This window comes from Brienomyrus brachyistius, chromosome 2 (genome assembly GCF_023856365.1).
Source record: "Brienomyrus brachyistius isolate T26 chromosome 2, BBRACH_0.4, whole genome shotgun sequence".
NCBI lineage: Eukaryota > Metazoa > Chordata > Actinopteri > Osteoglossiformes > Mormyridae > Brienomyrus > Brienomyrus brachyistius.
In genome coordinates, this window is record NC_064534.1 from 41,166,957 (window position 1) to 41,184,955 (window position 17,999).

Here is a 17,999-nt window from a genome sequence, read left to right on the forward strand (position 1 = left end):
TAATTTAAATCTATCACTCCCCTTCCATTTTACTATTTTATTTATATATTTTTATTTTCTCTCTTTCATAAAGGCAGCTTTTACACACCGTTTTACTCTAAATAATGCCTGGTAATTCTAGGTGCTGTAAGCTCTTCGTGCCTTTATTCCACCAGGGCGCGATCTTCTCACAAACTTGAAGACTGTCACTCCCCATTCACGTTTTACAACTTATTGTTAATGATAAAGAGACAGCTTTTTACACACAGTTTTAAACAAAGTACTGATATTATTCCTCTTCAACTGACCGCTTTGTTTTCTATGCAAAAACCACTTCGCCACTGAAGACTCGATATTATTGGCATAGCAAGTTCTGCTCTTCTCCTTTCAAAACTTGCTAAAAGCTGTATTTAAAAGAACAGATTGGCCGGGGTAATTCACACCCTTCAATGCCAGCTTAATGTTTAGGTTAGTGGGAATCACAGAGGAATTAGGGATGGAAACTTCTTTGCTGGTGGTAGAAGCGGTCTGGTGAATTTTTAGAGAGAAGAGGCCGTCGATGTTTGAATGTAGAAAATTGTTCTGGCTGCAGCCTGCAGTATGGACTTGTTGGTGTGTGTAGCTCCCAGTGTTCTGACAGCGTGACGTTTTGGGGAAGCATGTGATTCAGCAGCTACCAGTGGGCTTCGTGCGGCGGAGATTTTGTGGCTGTTAGCGGAGTTGATAATAGAGGGTCGTTAAGAGAAGCCTGCATGCGGTAGGCAAAGGAGTAATGTTTGCTGGCGGGGGACGTGCGGCGATTAACCTGTGCGGTAGTGAAAAGGAGTTAAAGAGAAGGAAGTGTGCGGATGCGGAAAGAATGGAATAATTGTGGTAGGCTGCCGGCTGAGTAGTTTGGTGAATGTTTGGTGTGGGTCCGGCGTTGCCGATTGGATGGTGGGGCTGCAGTGTGAGTCAGATAAAAAAAAAAAAAAAAACCAGGAGTAGGATCCAATGGGACCAACTGGCATGTATAGAGGCGTGTAATGCAAAAGGGCTGTTTTTGGTCGCGTCTCTCGCTTATGGCCATACCACCCTGAACACGCCCGATCTCGTCTGATCTCGGAAGCTAAGCAGGCTAGGATCTGGTTAGTACTTGGATGGGAGACCACCTGGGAATACCAGGTGCTGTAAGCTTTTCTCACTTTTACTTTATACAGGGGGCGCTCCACTTCACGATTAATTTAAATCTATCACTCCCCTTCCATTTTACTATTTTATATATATATTTTTATTTTCTCTCTTTCATAAAGGCAGCTTTTACACACCGTTTTACTCTAAATACTGCCTGGTAATTCTAGGTGCTGTAAGCTCTTCGTGCCTTTATTCCACCAGGGCGCGATCTTCTCACAAACTTGAAGACTGTCACTCCCCATTCACGTTTTACAACTTATTTGTAATGATAAAGAGACAGCTTTTTACACACAGTTTTAAACAAAGTACTGATATTATTCCTCTTCAACTGACCGCTTTGTTTTCTATGCAAAAACCACTTCGCCACAGAAGACTCGATATTATTGGCATAGCAAGTTCTGCTCTTCTCCTTTCAAAACTTGCTAAAAGCTGTATTTAAAAGAACAGATTGGCCGGGGTAATTCACACCCTTCAATGCCAGCTTAATGTTTAGGTTAGTGGGAATCACAGAGGAATTAGGGATGGAAACTTCTTTGCTGGTGGTAGAAGCGGTCTGGTGAATTTTTAGAGAGAAGAGGCCGTCGATGTTTGAATGTAGAAAATTGTTCTGGCTGCAGCCTGCAGTATGGACTTGTTGGTGTGTGTAGCTCCCAGTGTTCTAACAGCGCGACGTTTTGGGGAAGCATGTGATTCAGCAGCTACCAGTGGGCTTCGTGCGGCGGAGATTTTGTGGCTGTTAGCGGAGTTGATAACAGAGGGTCGTTAAGAGAAGCCTGCATGCAGTAGGCAAAGGAGTAATGTTTGCCGGCGGGGGACGTGCGGCGATTAACCTGTGCGGTAGTGAAAAGGAGTTAAAAAGAAGGAAGTGTGCGGATGCGGAAAGAATGGAATAATTGTGGTAGGCTGCCGGCTGAGTAGTTTGGTGAATGTTTGGTGTGGGTCCGGCGCTGCCGATTGGATGGTGGGGCTGCAGTGTGAGTCAGAAAAAAAAAAAAAAAGAACATTAGTAGGATCCAATGGGACCAACTGTCATGTATAGAGGCGTGTAATGCAAAAGGGCTGTTTTTGGTCGCGTCTCTCGCTTATGGCCATACCACCCTGAACACGCCCGATCTCGTCTGATCTCGGAAGCTAAGCAGGGTAGGGTCTGGTTAGTACTTGGATGGGAGACCTCCTGGGAATACCAGGTGCTGTAAGCTTTTCTCACTTTTACTTTATACAGGGGGCGCTCCACTTCACGATTAATTTAAATCTATCACTCCCCTTCCATTTTACTATTTTATATATATATTTTTATTTTCTCTCTTTCATAAAGGCAGCTTTTACACACCGTTTTACTCTAAATACTGCCTGGTAATTCTAGGTGCTGTAAGCTGTTCGTGCCTTTATTCCACCAGGGCGCGATCTTCTCACAAACTTGAAGACTGTCACTCCCCATTCACGTTTTACAACTTATTTGTAATGATAAAGAGACAGCTTTTTACACACAGTTTTAAACAAAGTACTGATATTATTCCTCTTCAACTGACCGCTTTGTTTTCTATGCAAAAACCACTTCGCCACAGAAGACTCGATATTATTGGCATAGCAAGTTCTGCTCTTCTCCTTTCAAAACTTGCTAAAAGCTGTATTTAAAAGAACAGATTGGCCGGGGTAATTCACACCCTTCAATGCCAGCTTAATGTTTAGGTTAGTGGGAATCACAGAGGAATTAGGGATGGAAACTTCTTTGCTGGTGGTAGAAGCGGTCTGGTGAATTTTTAGAGAGAAGAGGCCGTCGATGTTTGAATGTAGAAAATTGTTCTGGCTGCAGCCTGCAGTATGGACTTGTTGGTGTGTGTAGCTCCCAGTGTTCTAACAGCGCGACGTTTTGGGGAAGCATGTGATTCAGCAGCTACCAGTGGGCTTCGTGCGGCGGAGATTTTGTGGCTGTTAGCGGAGTTGATAACAGAGGGTCGTTAAGAGAAGCCTGCATGCAGTAGGCAAAGGAGTAATGTTTGCCGGCGGGGGACGTGCGGCGATTAACCTGTGCGGTAGTGAAAAGGAGTTAAAAAGAAGGAAGTGTGCGGATGCGGAAAGAATGGAATAATTGTGGTAGGCTGCCGGCTGAGTAGTTTGGTGAATGTTTGGTGTGGGTCCGGCGCTGCCGATTGGATGGTGGGGCTGCAGTGTGAGTCAGAAAAAAAAAAAAAAAGAACATTAGTAGGATCCAATGGGACCAACTGTCATGTATAGAGGCGTGTAATGCAAAAGGGCTGTTTTTGGTCGCGTCTTTCGCTTATGGCCATACCACCCTGAACACGCCCGATCTCATCCGATCTCGGAAGCCAAGCAGCGTAGGGTCTGGTTAGTACTTGGATGGGGGACCTCCTGGGAATACCAGGTGCTGTAAGCTTTTCTCACTTTTACTTTATACAGGGGAAACTCCACTTCACGATTAATTTAAATCTATCACTCCCCTTACATTTTACTATTTTATATATATCTATATATTTTTCTCTCATTCATAAAGGCAGCTTTTACACACCGTTTTACTCTAAATACTTCCTGGTAATTCTAGGTGCTGTAAGCTGTTCGTGCCTTTATTCCACCAGGGCGCGATCTTCTCACAAACTTGAAGACTGTCACTCCCCATTCACGTTTTACAACTTATTGTTAATGATAAAGAGACAGCTTTTTACACACAGTTTTAAACAAAGTACTGATATTATTCCTCTTCAACTGACCGCTTTGTTTTCTATGCAAAAACCACTTCGCCACAGAAGACTCGATATTATTGGCATAGCAAGTTCTGCTCTTCTCCTTTCAAAACTTGCTAAAAGCTGTATTTAAAAGAACAGATTGGCCGGGGTAATTCACACCCTTCAATGCCAGCTTAATGTTTAGGTTAGTGGGAATCACAGAGGAATTAGGGATGGAAACTTCTTTGCTGGTGGCAGAAGCGGTCTGGTGAATTTTTAGAGAGAAGAGGCCGTCGATGTTTGAATGTAGAAAATTGTTCTGGCTGCAGCCTGCAGTATGGACTTGTTGGTGTGTGTAGCTCCCAGTGTTCTGACAGCGCGACGTTTTAGGGAAGCATGTGATTCAGCAGCTACCAGTGGGCTTCGTGCGGCGGAGATTTTGTGGCTGTTAGTGGAGTTGATAACAGAGGGTCGTTAAGAGAAGCCTGCATGCAGTAGGCAAAGGAGTAATGTTTGCCGGCGGGGGACGTGCGGCGATTAACCTGTGCGGTAGTGAAAAGGAGTTAAAAAGAAGGAAGTGTGCGGATGCGGAAAGAATGGAATAATTGTGGTAGGCTGCCGGCTGAGTAGTTTGGTGAAGGTTTGGTGTGGGTCCGGCACTGCCGATTGGATGGTGGGGCTGCAGTGTGAGTCAGATAAAAAAAAAAAAAAGAACATTAGTAGGATCCAATGGGACCAACTGGCATGTTTAGAGGCGTGTAATGCAAAAGGGCTGTTTTTGGTCGCATCTTTCGCTTACGGCCATACCACCCTGAACACGCCCGATCTCGTCTGATCTCGGAAGCCAAGCAGGGTAGGGTCTGGTTAGTACTTGGATGGGAGACCACCTGGGAATACCAGGTGCTGTAAGCTTTTCTCACTTTTACTTTATACAGGGGGCGCTCCACTTCACGATTAATTTAAATCTATCACTCCCCTTCCATTTTACTATTTTATATATATATTTTTTCTCTCATTCATAAAGGCAGCTTTTACACACCGTTTTACTCTAAATACTGCCTGGTAATTATAGCTGCTGTAAGCTGTTCGTGCCTTTATTCCACCAGGGCGCGATCTTCTCACAAACTTGAAGACTGTCACTCCCCATTCACGTTTTACAACTTATTGTTAATAATAAAGAGACAGCTTTTTACACACAGTTTTAAACAAAGTACTAATATAATTCCTCTTCATCTCACCGCTTTGTTTTCTATGCAAAAACGACTTCACCACAGAAGACTCGTTATTATTGGCATGGCAAGGTCTGCTCTTCTCCTCCTTTCAAAACTTGCTAAAAGCTGTATTTAAAAGAGCAGGTTGGCCGGGGTAATTCACACCCTTCAATGCCAGCTTAATGTTTAGGTTAGTGGGAATCACAGAGGAATTAGGGATGGAAACTTCTTTGCTGATGGTAGAAGCGGTCTGGTGAATTTTTAGAGAGAAGAGGCCGTCGATGTTTCAATGTAGAAAATTGTTCTGGCTGCAGCCTGCAGTATGGACTTGTTGGCGTGTGTAGCTCCCAGTGTTCTGACAGCGTGACATTTTGGGGAAGCATGTGATTCAACAGCAACCAGTGGGCTTCGTGCGGCGGAGATTTTGTGGCTGTTAGCGGAGTTGATAACAGAGGGTCTTTAAGAGAAGCCTGCATGCGGTAGGCAAATGAGTAATGTTTGCCGGCGGGGGACGTGCGGCGATTAACCTGTTCGGTAGTGAAAAGTACTTAAAGAGAAGGAAGTGTGCGGATGCGGAAAGAATGGAATAATTGTGGTAGGCTGCTGGCTGAGTAGTTTGGTGAATGTTTGGTGTGGGTGCGGCGCTGCCGATTGGATGGTGGTGCTGCAGTGTGAGTCAGATAAAAAAAAAAAAAAACAGGAGTAGGATCCAATGGGACTAACTGGCATGTATAGAGGCGTGTAATGCAAAAGGGCTGTTTTTGTTCGCGGCTCTCGCTCATGGCCATACCACCCTGAACACGCCCGATCTCGTCTGATCTCGGAAGCTAAGCAGGGTAGGGTCTGGTTAGTACTTGGGTGGGAGACTGCCTGGGAATACCACGTGCTGTAAGCTTTTCTCACTTTTACTTTATACAGGGGGCACTCCACCTCACGATTATTTTAAATCTATCACTCCCCTTCCATTTTACTATTTTATATATATATATATATATATATATATATTTTTTTTTTTTTTTTTTTTCTCTCATTCATAAAGGCAGCTTTTACACACCGTTTTACTCTAAATACTGCCTGGTAATTCTAGGTGCTGTAAGCTCTTCGTGCCTTTATTCCACCAGGGCACGATCTTCTCACAAACTTGAAGACTGTCACTCCCCATTCACGTTTTACAACTTATTGTTAATGATAAAGAGACAGCTTTTTACACACAGTTTTAAACAAAGTACTGATATTATTCCTCTTCAACTGACCGCTTTGTTTTCTATGCAAAAACCACTTCGCCACAGAAGACTCGATATTATTGGCATAGCAAGTTCTGCTCTTCTCCTTTCAAAACTTGCTAAAAGCTGTATTTAAAAGAACAGATTGGCCGGGGTAATTCACACCCTTCAATGCCAGCTTAATGTTTAGGTTAGTGGGAATCACAGAGGAATTAGGGATGGAAACTTCTTTGCTGGTGGTAGAAGCGGTCTGGTGAATTTTTAGAGAGAAGAGGCCGTCGATGTTTGAATGTAGAAAATTGTTCTGGCTGCAGCCTGCAGTATGGACTTGTTGGTGTGTGTAGCTCCCAGTGTTCTGACAGCGTGACGTTTTGGGGAAGCATGTGATTCAGCAGCTACCAGTGGGCTTCGTGCGGCGGAGATTTTGTGGCTGTTAGCGGAGTTGATAATAGAGGGTCGTTAAGAGAAGCCTGCATGCGGTAGGCAAAGGAGTAATGTTTGCTGGCGGGGGACGTGCGGCGATTAACCTGTGCGGTAGTGAAAAGGAGTTAAAGAGAAGGAAGTGTGCGGATGCGGAAAGAATGGAATAATTGTGGTAGGCTGCCGGCTGAGTAGTTTGGTGAATGTTTGGTGTGGGTCCGGCGTTGCCGATTGGATGGTGGGGCTGCAGTGTGAGTCAGATAAAAAAAAAAAAAAAAACAGGAGTAGGATCCAATGGGACCAACTGGCATGTATAGAGGCGTGTAATGCAAAAGGGCTGTTTTTGGTCGCGTCTCTCGCTTATGGCCATACCACCCTGAACACGCCCGATCTCGTCTGATCTCGGAAGCTAAGCAGGGTAGGGTCTGGTTAGTACTTGGATGGGAGACCACCTGGGAATACCAGGTGCTGTAAGCTTTTCTCACTTTTACTTTATACAGGGGGCGCTCCACTTCACGATTAATTTAAATCTATCACTCCCCTTCCATTTTACTATTTTATATATATATTTTTATTTTCTCTCTTTCATAAATGCAGCTTTTACACACCGTTTTACTCTAAATACTGCCTGGTAATTCTAGGTGCTGTAAGCTCTTCGTGCCTTTATTCCACCAGGGCGCGATCTTCTCACAAACTTGAAGACTGTCACTCCCCATTCACGTTTTACAACTTATTGTTAATGATAAAGAGACAGCTTTTTACACACAGTTTTAAACAAAGTACTGATATTATTCCTCTTCAACTGACCGCTTTGTTTTCTATGCAAAAACCACTTCGCCACAGAAGACTCGATATTATTGGCATAGCAAGTTCTGCTCTTCTCCTTTCAAAACTTGCTAAAAGCTGTATTTAAAAGAACAGATTGGCCGGGGTAATTCACACCCTTCAATGCCAGCTTAATGTTTAGGTTAGTGGGAATCACAGAGGAATTAGGGATGGAAACTTCTTTGCTGGTGGTAGAAGCGGTCTGGTGAATTTTTAGAGAGAAGAGGCCGTCGATGTTTGAATGTAGAAAATTGTTCTGGCTGCAGCCTGCAGTATGGACTTGTTGGTGTGTGTAGCTCCCAGTGTTCTGACAGCGCGACGTTTTGGGGAAGCATGTGATTCAGCAGCTACCAGTGGGCTTCGTGCGGCGGAGATTTTGTGGCTGTTAGCGGAGTTGATAACAGAGGGTCGTTAAGAGAAGCCTGCATGCAGTAGGCAAAGGAGTAATGTTTGCCGGCGGGGGACGTGCGGCGATTAACCTGTGCGGTAGTGAAAAGGAGTTAAAAAGAAGGAAGTGTGCGGATGCGGAAAGAATGGAATAATTGTGGTAGGCTGCCGGCTGAGTAGTTTGGTGAATGTTTGGTGTGGGTGCGGCGCTGCCGATTGGATGGTGGGGCTGCAGTGTGAGTCAGATAAAAAAAAAAAAAAAAACCAGGAGTAGGATCCAATGGGACCAACTGGCATGTATAGAGGCGTGTAATGCAAAAGGGCTGTTTTTGGTAGCATCTCTCGCTTACGGCCATACCACCCTGAACACGCCCGATCTCGTCTGATCTCGGAAGCCAAGCAGGGTAGGGTCTGGTTAGTACTTGGATGGGAGACCACCTGGGAATACCAGGTGCTGTAAGCTTTTCTCACTTTTACTTTATACAGGGGGCGCTCCACTTCACGATTAATTTAAATCTATCACTCCCCTTCCATTTTACTATTTTATTTATATATTTTTATTTTCTCTCTTTCATAAAGGCAGCTTTTACACACCGTTTTACTCTAAATAATGCCTGGTAATTCTAGGTGCTGTAAGCTCTTCGTGCCTTTATTCCACCAGGGCGCGATCTTCTCACAAACTTGAAGACTGTCACTCCCCATTCACGTTTTACAACTTATTGTTAATGATAAAGAGACAGCTTTTTACACACAGTTTTAAACAAAGTACTGATATTATTCCTCTTCAACTGACCGCTTTGTTTTCTATGCAAAAACCACTTCGCCACTGAAGACTCGATATTATTGGCATAGCAAGTTCTGCTCTTCTCCTTTCAAAACTTGCTAAAAGCTGTATTTAAAAGAACAGATTGGCCGGGGTAATTCACACCCTTCAATGCCAGCTTAATGTTTAGGTTAGTGGGAATCACAGAGGAATTAGGGATGGAAACTTCTTTGCTGGTGGTAGAAGCGGTCTGGTGAATTTTTAGAGAGAAGAGGCCGTCGATGTTTGAATGTAGAAAATTGTTCTGGCTGCAGCCTGCAGTATGGACTTGTTGGTGTGTGTAGCTCCCAGTGTTCTGACAGCGTGACGTTTTGGGGAAGCATGTGATTCAGCAGCTACCAGTGGGCTTCGTGCGGCGGAGATTTTGTGGCTGTTAGCGGAGTTGATAATAGAGGGTCGTTAAGAGAAGCCTGCATGCGGTAGGCAAAGGAGTAATGTTTGCTGGCGGGGGACGTGCGGCGATTAACCTGTGCGGTAGTGAAAAGGAGTTAAAGAGAAGGAAGTGTGCGGATGCGGAAAGAATGGAATAATTGTGGTAGGCTGCCGGCTGAGTAGTTTGGTGAATGTTTGGTGTGGGTCCGGCGTTGCCGATTGGATGGTGGGGCTGCAGTGTGAGTCAGATAAAAAAAAAAAAAAAAACCAGGAGTAGGATCCAATGGGACCAACTGGCATGTATAGAGGCGTGTAATGCAAAAGGGCTGTTTTTGGTCGCGTCTCTCGCTTATGGCCATACCACCCTGAACACGCCCGATCTCGTCTGATCTCGGAAGCTAAGCAGGCTAGGATCTGGTTAGTACTTGGATGGGAGACCACCTGGGAATACCAGGTGCTGTAAGCTTTTCTCACTTTTACTTTATACAGGGGGCGCTCCACTTCACGATTAATTTAAATCTATCACTCCCCTTCCATTTTACTATTTTATATATATATTTTTATTTTCTCTCTTTCATAAAGGCAGCTTTTACACACCGTTTTACTCTAAATACTGCCTGGTAATTCTAGGTGCTGTAAGCTCTTCGTGCCTTTATTCCACCAGGGCGCGATCTTCTCACAAACTTGAAGACTGTCACTCCCCATTCACGTTTTACAACTTATTTGTAATGATAAAGAGACAGCTTTTTACACACAGTTTTAAACAAAGTACTGATATTATTCCTCTTCAACTGACCGCTTTGTTTTCTATGCAAAAACCACTTCGCCACAGAAGACTCGATATTATTGGCATAGCAAGTTCTGCTCTTCTCCTTTCAAAACTTGCTAAAAGCTGTATTTAAAAGAACAGATTGGCCGGGGTAATTCACACCCTTCAATGCCAGCTTAATGTTTAGGTTAGTGGGAATCACAGAGGAATTAGGGATGGAAACTTCTTTGCTGGTGGTAGAAGCGGTCTGGTGAATTTTTAGAGAGAAGAGGCCGTCGATGTTTGAATGTAGAAAATTGTTCTGGCTGCAGCCTGCAGTATGGACTTGTTGGTGTGTGTAGCTCCCAGTGTTCTAACAGCGCGACGTTTTGGGGAAGCATGTGATTCAGCAGCTACCAGTGGGCTTCGTGCGGCGGAGATTTTGTGGCTGTTAGCGGAGTTGATAACAGAGGGTCGTTAAGAGAAGCCTGCATGCAGTAGGCAAAGGAGTAATGTTTGCCGGCGAGGGACGTGCGGCGATTAACCTGTGCGGTAGTGAAAAGGAGTTAAAAAGAAGGAAGTGTGCGGATGCGGAAAGAATGGAATAATTGTGGTAGGCTGCCGGCTGAGTAGTTTGGTGAATGTTTGGTGTGGGTCCGGCGCTGCCGATTGGATGGTGGGGCTGCAGTGTGAGTCAGAAAAAAAAAAAAAAAGAACATTAGTAGGATCCAATGGGACCAACTGTCATGTATAGAGGCGTGTAATGCAAAAGGGCTCTTTTTGGTAGCATTTCTCGCTTACGGCCATACCACCCTGAACACGCCTGATCTCGTCTGATCTCGGAAGCCAAGCAGGGTAGGGTCTGGTTAGTACTTGGATGGGAGACCTCCTGGGAATACCAGGTGCTGTAAGCTTTTCTCACTTTTACTTTATACAGGGGGCGCTCCACTTCACGATTAATTTAAATCTATCACTCCCCTTCCATTTTACTATTTTATATATATATTTTTATTTTCTCTCTTTCATAAAGGCAGCTTTTACACACCGTTTTACTCTAAATACTGCCTGGTAATTCTAGGTGCTGTAAGCTGTTCGTGCCTTTATTCCACCAGGGCGCGATCTTCTCACAAACTTGAAGACTGTCACTCCCCATTCACGTTTTACAACTTATTGTTAATGATAAAGAGACAGCTTTTTACACACAGTTTTAAACAAAGTACTGATATTATTCCTCTTCAACTGACCGCTTTGTTTTCTATGCAAAAACCACTTCGCCACAGAAGACTCGATATTATTGGCATAGCAAGTTCTGCTCTTCTCCTTTCAAAACTTGCTAAAAGCTGTATTTAAAAGAACAGATTGGCCGGGGTAATTCACACCCTTCAATGCCAGCTTAATGTTTAGGTTAGTGGGAATCACAGAGGAATTAGAGATGGAAACTTCGTTGCTGGTGGTAGAAGCGGTCTGGTGAATTTTTAGAGAGAAGAGGCCGTCGATGTTTGAATGTAGAAAATTGTTCTGGCTGCAGCCTGCAGTATGGACTTGTTGGTGTGTGTAGCTCCCAGTGTTCTGACAGCGCGACGTTTTGGGGAAGAATGTGATTCAGCAGCTACCAGTGGGCTTCGTGCGGCGGAGATTTTGTGGCTGTTAGCGGAGTTGATAATAGAGGGTCGTTAAGAGAAGCCTGCATGCGGTAGGCAAAGGAGTAATGTTTGCTGGCGGGGGACGTGCGGCGATTAACCTGTGCGGTAGTGAAAAGGAGTTAAAGAGAAGGAAGTGTGCGGATGCGGAAAGAATGGAATAATTGTGGTAGGCTGCCGGCTGAGTAGTTTGGTGAATGTTTGGTGTGGGTCCGGCGTTGCCGATTGGATGGTGGGGCTGCAGTGTGAGTCAGATAAAAAAAAAAAAAAAACCAGGAGTAGGATCCAATGGGACCAACTGGCATGTATAGAGGCGTGTAATGCAAAAGGGCTGTTTTTGGTCGCGTCTCTCGCTTATGGCCATACCACCCTGAACACGCCCGATCTCGTCTGATCTCGGAAGCTAAGCAGGGTAGGGTCTGGTTAGTACTTGGATGGGAGACCACCTGGGAATACCAGGTGCTGTAAGCTTTTCTCACTTTTACTTTATACAGGGGGCGCTCCACTTCACGATTAATTTAAATCTATCACTCCCCTTCCATTTTACTATTTTATATATATATTTTTATTTTCTCTCTTTCATAAAGGCAGCTTTTACACACCGTTTTACTCTAAATACTGCCTGGTAATTCTAGGTGCTGTAAGCTCTTCGTGCCTTTATTCCACCAGGGCGCGATCTTCTCACAAACTTGAAGACTGTCACTCCCCATTCACGTTTTACAACTTATTGTTAATGATAAAGAGACAGCTTTTTACACACAGTTTTAAACAAAGTACTGATATTATTCCTCTTCAACTGACCGCTTTGTTTTCTATGCAAAAACCACTTCGCCACAGAAGACTCGATATTATTGGCATAGCAAGTTCTGCTCTTCTCCTTTCAAAACTTGCTAAAAGCTGTATTTAAAAGAACAGATTGGCCGGGGTAATTCACACCCTTCAATGCCAGCTTAATGTTTAGGTTAGTGGGAATCACAGAGGAATTAGGGATGGAAACTTCTTTGCTGGTGGTAGAAGCGGTCTGGTGAATTTTTAGAGAGAAGAGGCCGTCGATGTTTGAATGTAGAAAATTGTTCTGGCTGCAGCCTGCAGTATGGACTTGTTGGTGTGTGTAGCTCCCAGTGTTCTGACAGCGCGACGTTTTGGGGAAGCATGTGATTCAGCAGCTACCAGTGGGCTTCGTGCGGCGGAGATTTTGTGGCTGTTAGCGGAGTTGATAACAGAGGGTCGTTAAGAGAAGCCTGCATGCAGTAGGCAAAGGAGTAATGTTTGCCGGCGGGGGACGTGCGGCGATTAACCTGTGCGGTAGTGAAAAGGAGTTAAAAAGAAGGAAGTGTGCGGATGCGGAAAGAATGGAATAATTGTGGTAGGCTGCCGGCTGAGTAGTTTGGTGAATGTTTGGTGTGGGTCCGGCGCTGCCGATTGGATGGTGGGGCTGCAGTGTGAGTCAGATAAAAAAAAAAAAAAAAACCAGGAGTAGGATCCAATGGGACCAACTGGCATGTATAGAGGCGTGTAATGCAAAAGGGCTGTTTTTGGTAGCATCTCTCGCTTACGGCCATACCACCCTGAACACGCCCGATCTCGTCTGATCTCGGAAGCCAAGCAGGGTAGGGTCTGGTTAGTACTTGGATGGGAGACCACCTGGGAATACCAGGTGCTGTAAGCTTTTCTCACTTTTACTTTATACAGGGGGCGCTCCACTTCACGATTAATTTAAATCTATCACTCCCCTTCCATTTTACTATTTTATTTATATATTTTTATTTTCTCTCTTTCATAAAGGCAGCTTTTACACACCGTTTTACTCTAAATACTGCCTGGTAATTCTAGGTGCTGTAAGCTCTTCGTGCCTTTATTCCACCAGGGCGCGATCTTCTCACAAACTTGAAGACTGTCACTCCCCATTCACGTTTTACAACTTATTGTTAATGATAAAGAGACAGCTTTTTACACACAGTTTTAAACAAAGTACTGATATTATTCCTCTTCAACTGACCGCTTTGTTTTCTATGCAAAAACCACTTCGCCACTGAAGACTCGATATTATTGGCATAGCAAGTTCTGCTCTTCTCCTTTCAAAACTTGCTAAAAGCTGTATTTAAAAGAACAGATTGGCCGGGGTAATTCACACCCTTCAATGCCAGCTTAATGTTTAGGTTAGTGGGAATCACAGAGGAATTAGGGATGGAAACTTCTTTGCTGGTGGTAGAAGCGGTCTGGTGAATTTTTAGAGAGAAGAGGCCGTCGATGTTTGAATGTAGAAAATTGTTCTGGCTGCAGCCTGCAGTATGGACTTGTTGGTGTGTGTAGCTCCCAGTGTTCTGACAGCGTGACGTTTTGGGGAAGCATGTGATTCAGCAGCTACCAGTGGGCTTCGTGCGGCGGAGATTTTGTGGCTGTTAGCGGAGTTGATAATAGAGGGTCGTTAAGAGAAGCCTGCATGCGGTAGGCAAAGGAGTAATGTTTGCTGGCGGGGGACGTGCGGCGATTAACCTGTGCGGTAGTGAAAAGGAGTTAAAGAGAAGGAAGTGTGCGGATGCGGAAAGAATGGAATAATTGTGGTAGGCTGCCGGCTGAGTAGTTTGGTGAATGTTTGGTGTGGGTCCGGCGTTGCCGATTGGATGGTGGGGCTGCAGTGTGAGTCAGATAAAAAAAAAAAAAAAACATTAGTAGGATACAATGGGACCAACTGGCATGTATAGAGGCGTGTAATGCAAAAGGGCTGTTTTTGGTCGCGTCTCTCGCTTATGGCCATACCACCCTGAACACGCCCGATCTCGTCTGATCTCGGAAGCTAAGCAGGCTAGGATCTGGTTAGTACTTGGATGGGAGACCACCTGGGAATACCAGGTGCTGTAAGCTTTTCTCACTTTTACTTTATACAGGGGGCGCTCCACTTCACGATTAATTTAAATCTATCACTCCCCTTCCATTTTACTATTTTATATATATATTTTTATTTTCTCTCTTTCATAAAGGCAGCTTTTACACACCGTTTTACTCTAAATACTGCCTGGTAATTCTAGGTGCTGTAAGCTCTTCGTGCCTTTATTCCACCAGGGCGCGATCTTCTCACAAACTTGAAGACTGTCACTCCCCATTCACGTTTTACAACTTATTTGTAATGATAAAGAGACAGCTTTTTACACACAGTTTTAAACAAAGTACTGATATTATTCCTCTTCAACTGACCGCTTTGTTTTCTATGCAAAAACCACTTCGCCACAGAAGACTCGATATTATTGGCATAGCAAGTTCTGCTCTTCTCCTTTCAAAACTTGCTAAAAGCTGTATTTAAAAGAACAGATTGGCCGGGGTAATTCACACCCTTCAATGCCAGCTTAATGTTTAGGTTAGTGGGAATCACAGAGGAATTAGGGATGGAAACTTCTTTGCTGGTGGTAGAAGCGGTCTGGTGAATTTTTAGAGAGAAGAGGCCGTCGATGTTTGAATGTAGAAAATTGTTCTGGCTGCAGCCTGCAGTATGGACTTGTTGGTGTGTGTAGCTCCCAGTGTTCTAACAGCGCGACGTTTTGGGGAAGCATGTGATTCAGCAGCTACCAGTGGGCTTCGTGCGGCGGAGATTTTGTGGCTGTTAGCGGAGTTGATAACAGAGGGTCGTTAAGAGAAGCCTGCAAGCAGTAGGCAAAGGAGTAATGTTTGCCGGCGGGGGACGTGCGGCGATTAACCTGTGCGGTAGTGAAAAGGAGTTAAAAAGAAGGAAGTGTGCGGATGCGGAAAGAATGGAATAATTGTGGTAGGCTGCCGGCTGAGTAGTTTGGTGAATGTTTGGTGTGGGTCCGGCGCTGCCGATTGGATGGTGGGGCTGCAGTGTGAGTCAGAAAAAAAAAAAAAAAGAACATTAGTAGGATCCAATGGGACCAACTGTCATGTATAGAGGCGTGTAATGCAAAAGGGCTCTTTTTGGTAGCATTTCTCGCTTACGGCCATACCACCCTGAACACGCCTGATCTCGTCTGATCTCGGAAGCCAAGCAGGGTAGGGTCTGGTTAGTACTTGGATGGGAGACCTCCTGGGAATACCAGGTGCTGTAAGCTTTTCTCACTTTTACTTTATACAGGGGGCGCTCCACTTCACGATTAATTTAAATCTATCACTCCCCTTCCATTTTACTATTTTATATATATATTTTTATTTTCTCTCTTTCATAAAGGCAGCTTTTACACACCGTTTTACTCTAAATACTGCCTGGTAATTCTAGGTGCTGTAAGCTGTTCGTGCCTTTATTCCACCAGGGCGCGATCTTCTCACAAACTTGAAGACTGTCACTCCCCATTCACGTTTTACAACTTATTGTTAATGATAAAGAGACAGCTTTTTACACACAGTTTTAAACAAAGTACTGATATTATTCCTCTTCAACTGACCGCTTTGTTTTCTATGCAAAAACCACTTCGCCACAGAAGACTCGATATTATTGGCATAGCAAGTTCTGCTCTTCTCCTTTCAAAACTTGCTAAAAGCTGTATTTAAAAGAACAGATTGGCCGGGGTAATTCACACCCTTCAATGCCAGCTTAATGTTTAGGTTAGTGGGAATCACAGAGGAATTAGAGATGGAAACTTCGTTGCTGGTGGTAGAAGCGGTCTGGTGAATTTTTAGAGAGAAGAGGCCGTCGATGTTTGAATGTAGAAAATTGTTCTGGCTGCAGCCTGCAGTATGGACTTGTTGGTGTGTGTAGCTCCCAGTGTTCTGACAGCGCGACGTTTTGGGGAAGAATGTGATTCAGCAGCTACCAGTGGGCTTCGTGCGGCGGAGATTTTGTGGCTGTTAGCGGAGTTTATAACAGAGGGTCGTTAAGAGAAGCCTGCATGCAGTAGGCAAAGGAGTAATGTTTGCCGGCGGGGGACGTGCGGCGATTAACCTGTGCGGTAGTGAAAAGGAGTTAAAAAGAAGGAAGTGTGCGGATGCGGAAAGAATGGAATAATTGTGGTAGGCTGCCGGCTGAGTAGTTTGGTGAATGTTTGGTGTGGGTCCGGCGCTGCCGATTGGATGGTGGGGCTGCAGTGTGAGTCAGAAAAAAAAAAAAAAAGAACATTAGTAGGATCCAATGGGACCAACTGTCATGTATAGAGTCGTGTAATGCAAAAGGGCTCTTTTTGGTAGCATTTCTCGCTTACGGCCATACCACCCTGAACACGCCTGATCTCGTCTGATCTCGGAAGCCAAGCAGGGTAGGGTCTGGTTAGTACTTGGATGGGAGACCTCCTGGGAATACCAGGTGCTGTAAGGTTTTCTCACTTTTACTTTATACAGGGGGCGCTCCACTTCACGATTAATTTAAATCTATCACTCCCCTTCCATTTTACTATTTTATATATATATTTTTATTTTCTCTCTTTCATAAAGGCAGCTTTTACACACCGTTTTACTCTAAATACTGCCTGGTAATTCTAGGTGCTGTAAGCTCTTCGTGCCTTTATTCCACCAGGGCGCGATCTTCTCACAAACTTGAAGACTGTCACTCCCCATTCACATTTTACAACTTATTGTTAATGATAAAGAGACAGCTTTTTACACACAGTTTTAAACAAAGTACTGATATTATTCCTCTTCAACTGACCGCTTTGTTTTCTATGCAAAAACCACTTCGCCACTGAAGACTCGATATTATTGGCATAGCAAGTTCTGCTCTTCTCCTTTCAAAACTTGCTAAAAGCTGTATTTAAAAGAACAGATTGGCCGGGGTAATTCACACCCTTCAATGCCAGCTTAATGTTTAGGTTAGTGGGAATCACAGAGGAATTAGGGATGGAAACTTCTTTGCTGGTGGTAGAAGCGGTCTGGTGAATTTTTAGAGAGAAGAGGCCGTCGATGTTTGAATGTAGAAAATTGTTCTGGCTGCAGCCTGCAGTATGGACTTGTTGGTGTGTGTAGCTCCCAGTGTTCTGACAGCGTGACGTTTTGGGGAAGCATGTGATTCAGCAGCTACCAGTGGGCTTCGTGCGGCGGAGATTTTGTGGCTGTTAGCGGAGTTGATAATAGAGGGTCGTTAAGAGAAGCCTGCATGCGGTAGGCAAAGGAGTAATGTTTGCTGGCGGGGGACGTGCGGCGATTAACCTGTGCGGTAGTGAAAAGGAGTTAAAGAGAAGGAAGTGTGCGGATGCGGAAAGAATGGAATAATTGTGGTAGGCTGCCGGCTGAGTAGTTTGGTGAATGTTTGGTGTGGGTCCGGCGTTGCCGATTGGATGGTGGGGCTGCAGTGTGAGTCAGATAAAAAAAAAAAAAAAAACCAGGAGTAGGATCCAATGGGACCAACTGGCATGTATAGAGGCGTGTAATGCAAAAGGGCTGTTTTTGGTCGCGTCTCTCGCTTATGGCCATACCACCCTGAACACGCCCGATCTCGTCTGATCTCGGAAGCTAAGCAGGGTAGGGTCTGGTTAGTACTTGGATGGGAGACCACCTGGGAATACCAGGTACTGTAAGCTTTTCTCACTTTTACTTTATACAGGGGGCGCTCCACTTCACGATTAATTTAAATCTATCACTC

The 17,999-nt window shown here is 44.6% G+C and overlaps 15 non-coding genes across 15 annotated transcripts; all 15 read left to right on the forward strand.

Moving 5' to 3' along the window:
* Window positions 1–1,036: 1,036 nt before the first annotated feature.
* LOC125735641 (5S ribosomal RNA) lies at window positions 1,037–1,155 on the forward strand. The gene has a single exon (XR_007394934.1). It is a non-coding gene; the product is annotated as a 5S ribosomal RNA (ribosomal RNA).
* A 1,077-nt stretch (window positions 1,156–2,232) lies between these two features.
* LOC125732203 (5S ribosomal RNA) lies at window positions 2,233–2,351 on the forward strand. Its single transcript, XR_007391702.1, has one exon. It is a non-coding gene; the product is annotated as a 5S ribosomal RNA (ribosomal RNA).
* A 1,077-nt stretch (window positions 2,352–3,428) lies between these two features.
* Window positions 3,429–3,547, forward strand: LOC125735001 (5S ribosomal RNA). Its single transcript, XR_007394302.1, has one exon. It is a non-coding gene; the product is annotated as a 5S ribosomal RNA (ribosomal RNA).
* A 1,079-nt stretch (window positions 3,548–4,626) lies between these two features.
* On the forward strand, window positions 4,627–4,745 carry LOC125732997 (5S ribosomal RNA). Its single transcript, XR_007392356.1, has one exon. It is a non-coding gene; the product is annotated as a 5S ribosomal RNA (ribosomal RNA).
* A 1,075-nt stretch (window positions 4,746–5,820) lies between these two features.
* LOC125730921 (5S ribosomal RNA) lies at window positions 5,821–5,939 on the forward strand. Its single transcript, XR_007391214.1, has one exon. It is a non-coding gene; the product is annotated as a 5S ribosomal RNA (ribosomal RNA).
* A 1,106-nt stretch (window positions 5,940–7,045) lies between these two features.
* LOC125732518 (5S ribosomal RNA) lies at window positions 7,046–7,164 on the forward strand. Its single transcript, XR_007391896.1, has one exon. It is a non-coding gene; the product is annotated as a 5S ribosomal RNA (ribosomal RNA).
* A 1,079-nt stretch (window positions 7,165–8,243) lies between these two features.
* LOC125732998 (5S ribosomal RNA) lies at window positions 8,244–8,362 on the forward strand. Its single transcript, XR_007392357.1, has one exon. It is a non-coding gene; the product is annotated as a 5S ribosomal RNA (ribosomal RNA).
* Window positions 8,363–9,441: 1,079 nt separating this feature from the next.
* LOC125735643 (5S ribosomal RNA) lies at window positions 9,442–9,560 on the forward strand. The gene has a single exon (XR_007394936.1). It is a non-coding gene; the product is annotated as a 5S ribosomal RNA (ribosomal RNA).
* Window positions 9,561–10,637: 1,077 nt separating this feature from the next.
* Window positions 10,638–10,756, forward strand: LOC125733956 (5S ribosomal RNA). Its single transcript, XR_007393287.1, has one exon. It is a non-coding gene; the product is annotated as a 5S ribosomal RNA (ribosomal RNA).
* Window positions 10,757–11,834: 1,078 nt separating this feature from the next.
* LOC125732519 (5S ribosomal RNA) lies at window positions 11,835–11,953 on the forward strand. Its single transcript, XR_007391897.1, has one exon. It is a non-coding gene; the product is annotated as a 5S ribosomal RNA (ribosomal RNA).
* Window positions 11,954–13,032: 1,079 nt separating this feature from the next.
* LOC125732999 (5S ribosomal RNA) lies at window positions 13,033–13,151 on the forward strand. Its single transcript, XR_007392358.1, has one exon. It is a non-coding gene; the product is annotated as a 5S ribosomal RNA (ribosomal RNA).
* A 1,077-nt stretch (window positions 13,152–14,228) lies between these two features.
* Window positions 14,229–14,347, forward strand: LOC125735644 (5S ribosomal RNA). Its single transcript, XR_007394937.1, has one exon. It is a non-coding gene; the product is annotated as a 5S ribosomal RNA (ribosomal RNA).
* A 1,077-nt stretch (window positions 14,348–15,424) lies between these two features.
* LOC125733957 (5S ribosomal RNA) lies at window positions 15,425–15,543 on the forward strand. The gene has a single exon (XR_007393288.1). It is a non-coding gene; the product is annotated as a 5S ribosomal RNA (ribosomal RNA).
* Window positions 15,544–16,620: 1,077 nt separating this feature from the next.
* Window positions 16,621–16,739, forward strand: LOC125735714 (5S ribosomal RNA). The gene has a single exon (XR_007395006.1). It is a non-coding gene; the product is annotated as a 5S ribosomal RNA (ribosomal RNA).
* A 1,079-nt stretch (window positions 16,740–17,818) lies between these two features.
* Window positions 17,819–17,937, forward strand: LOC125733863 (5S ribosomal RNA). The gene has a single exon (XR_007393196.1). It is a non-coding gene; the product is annotated as a 5S ribosomal RNA (ribosomal RNA).
* Window positions 17,938–17,999: the final 62 nt, after the last annotated feature.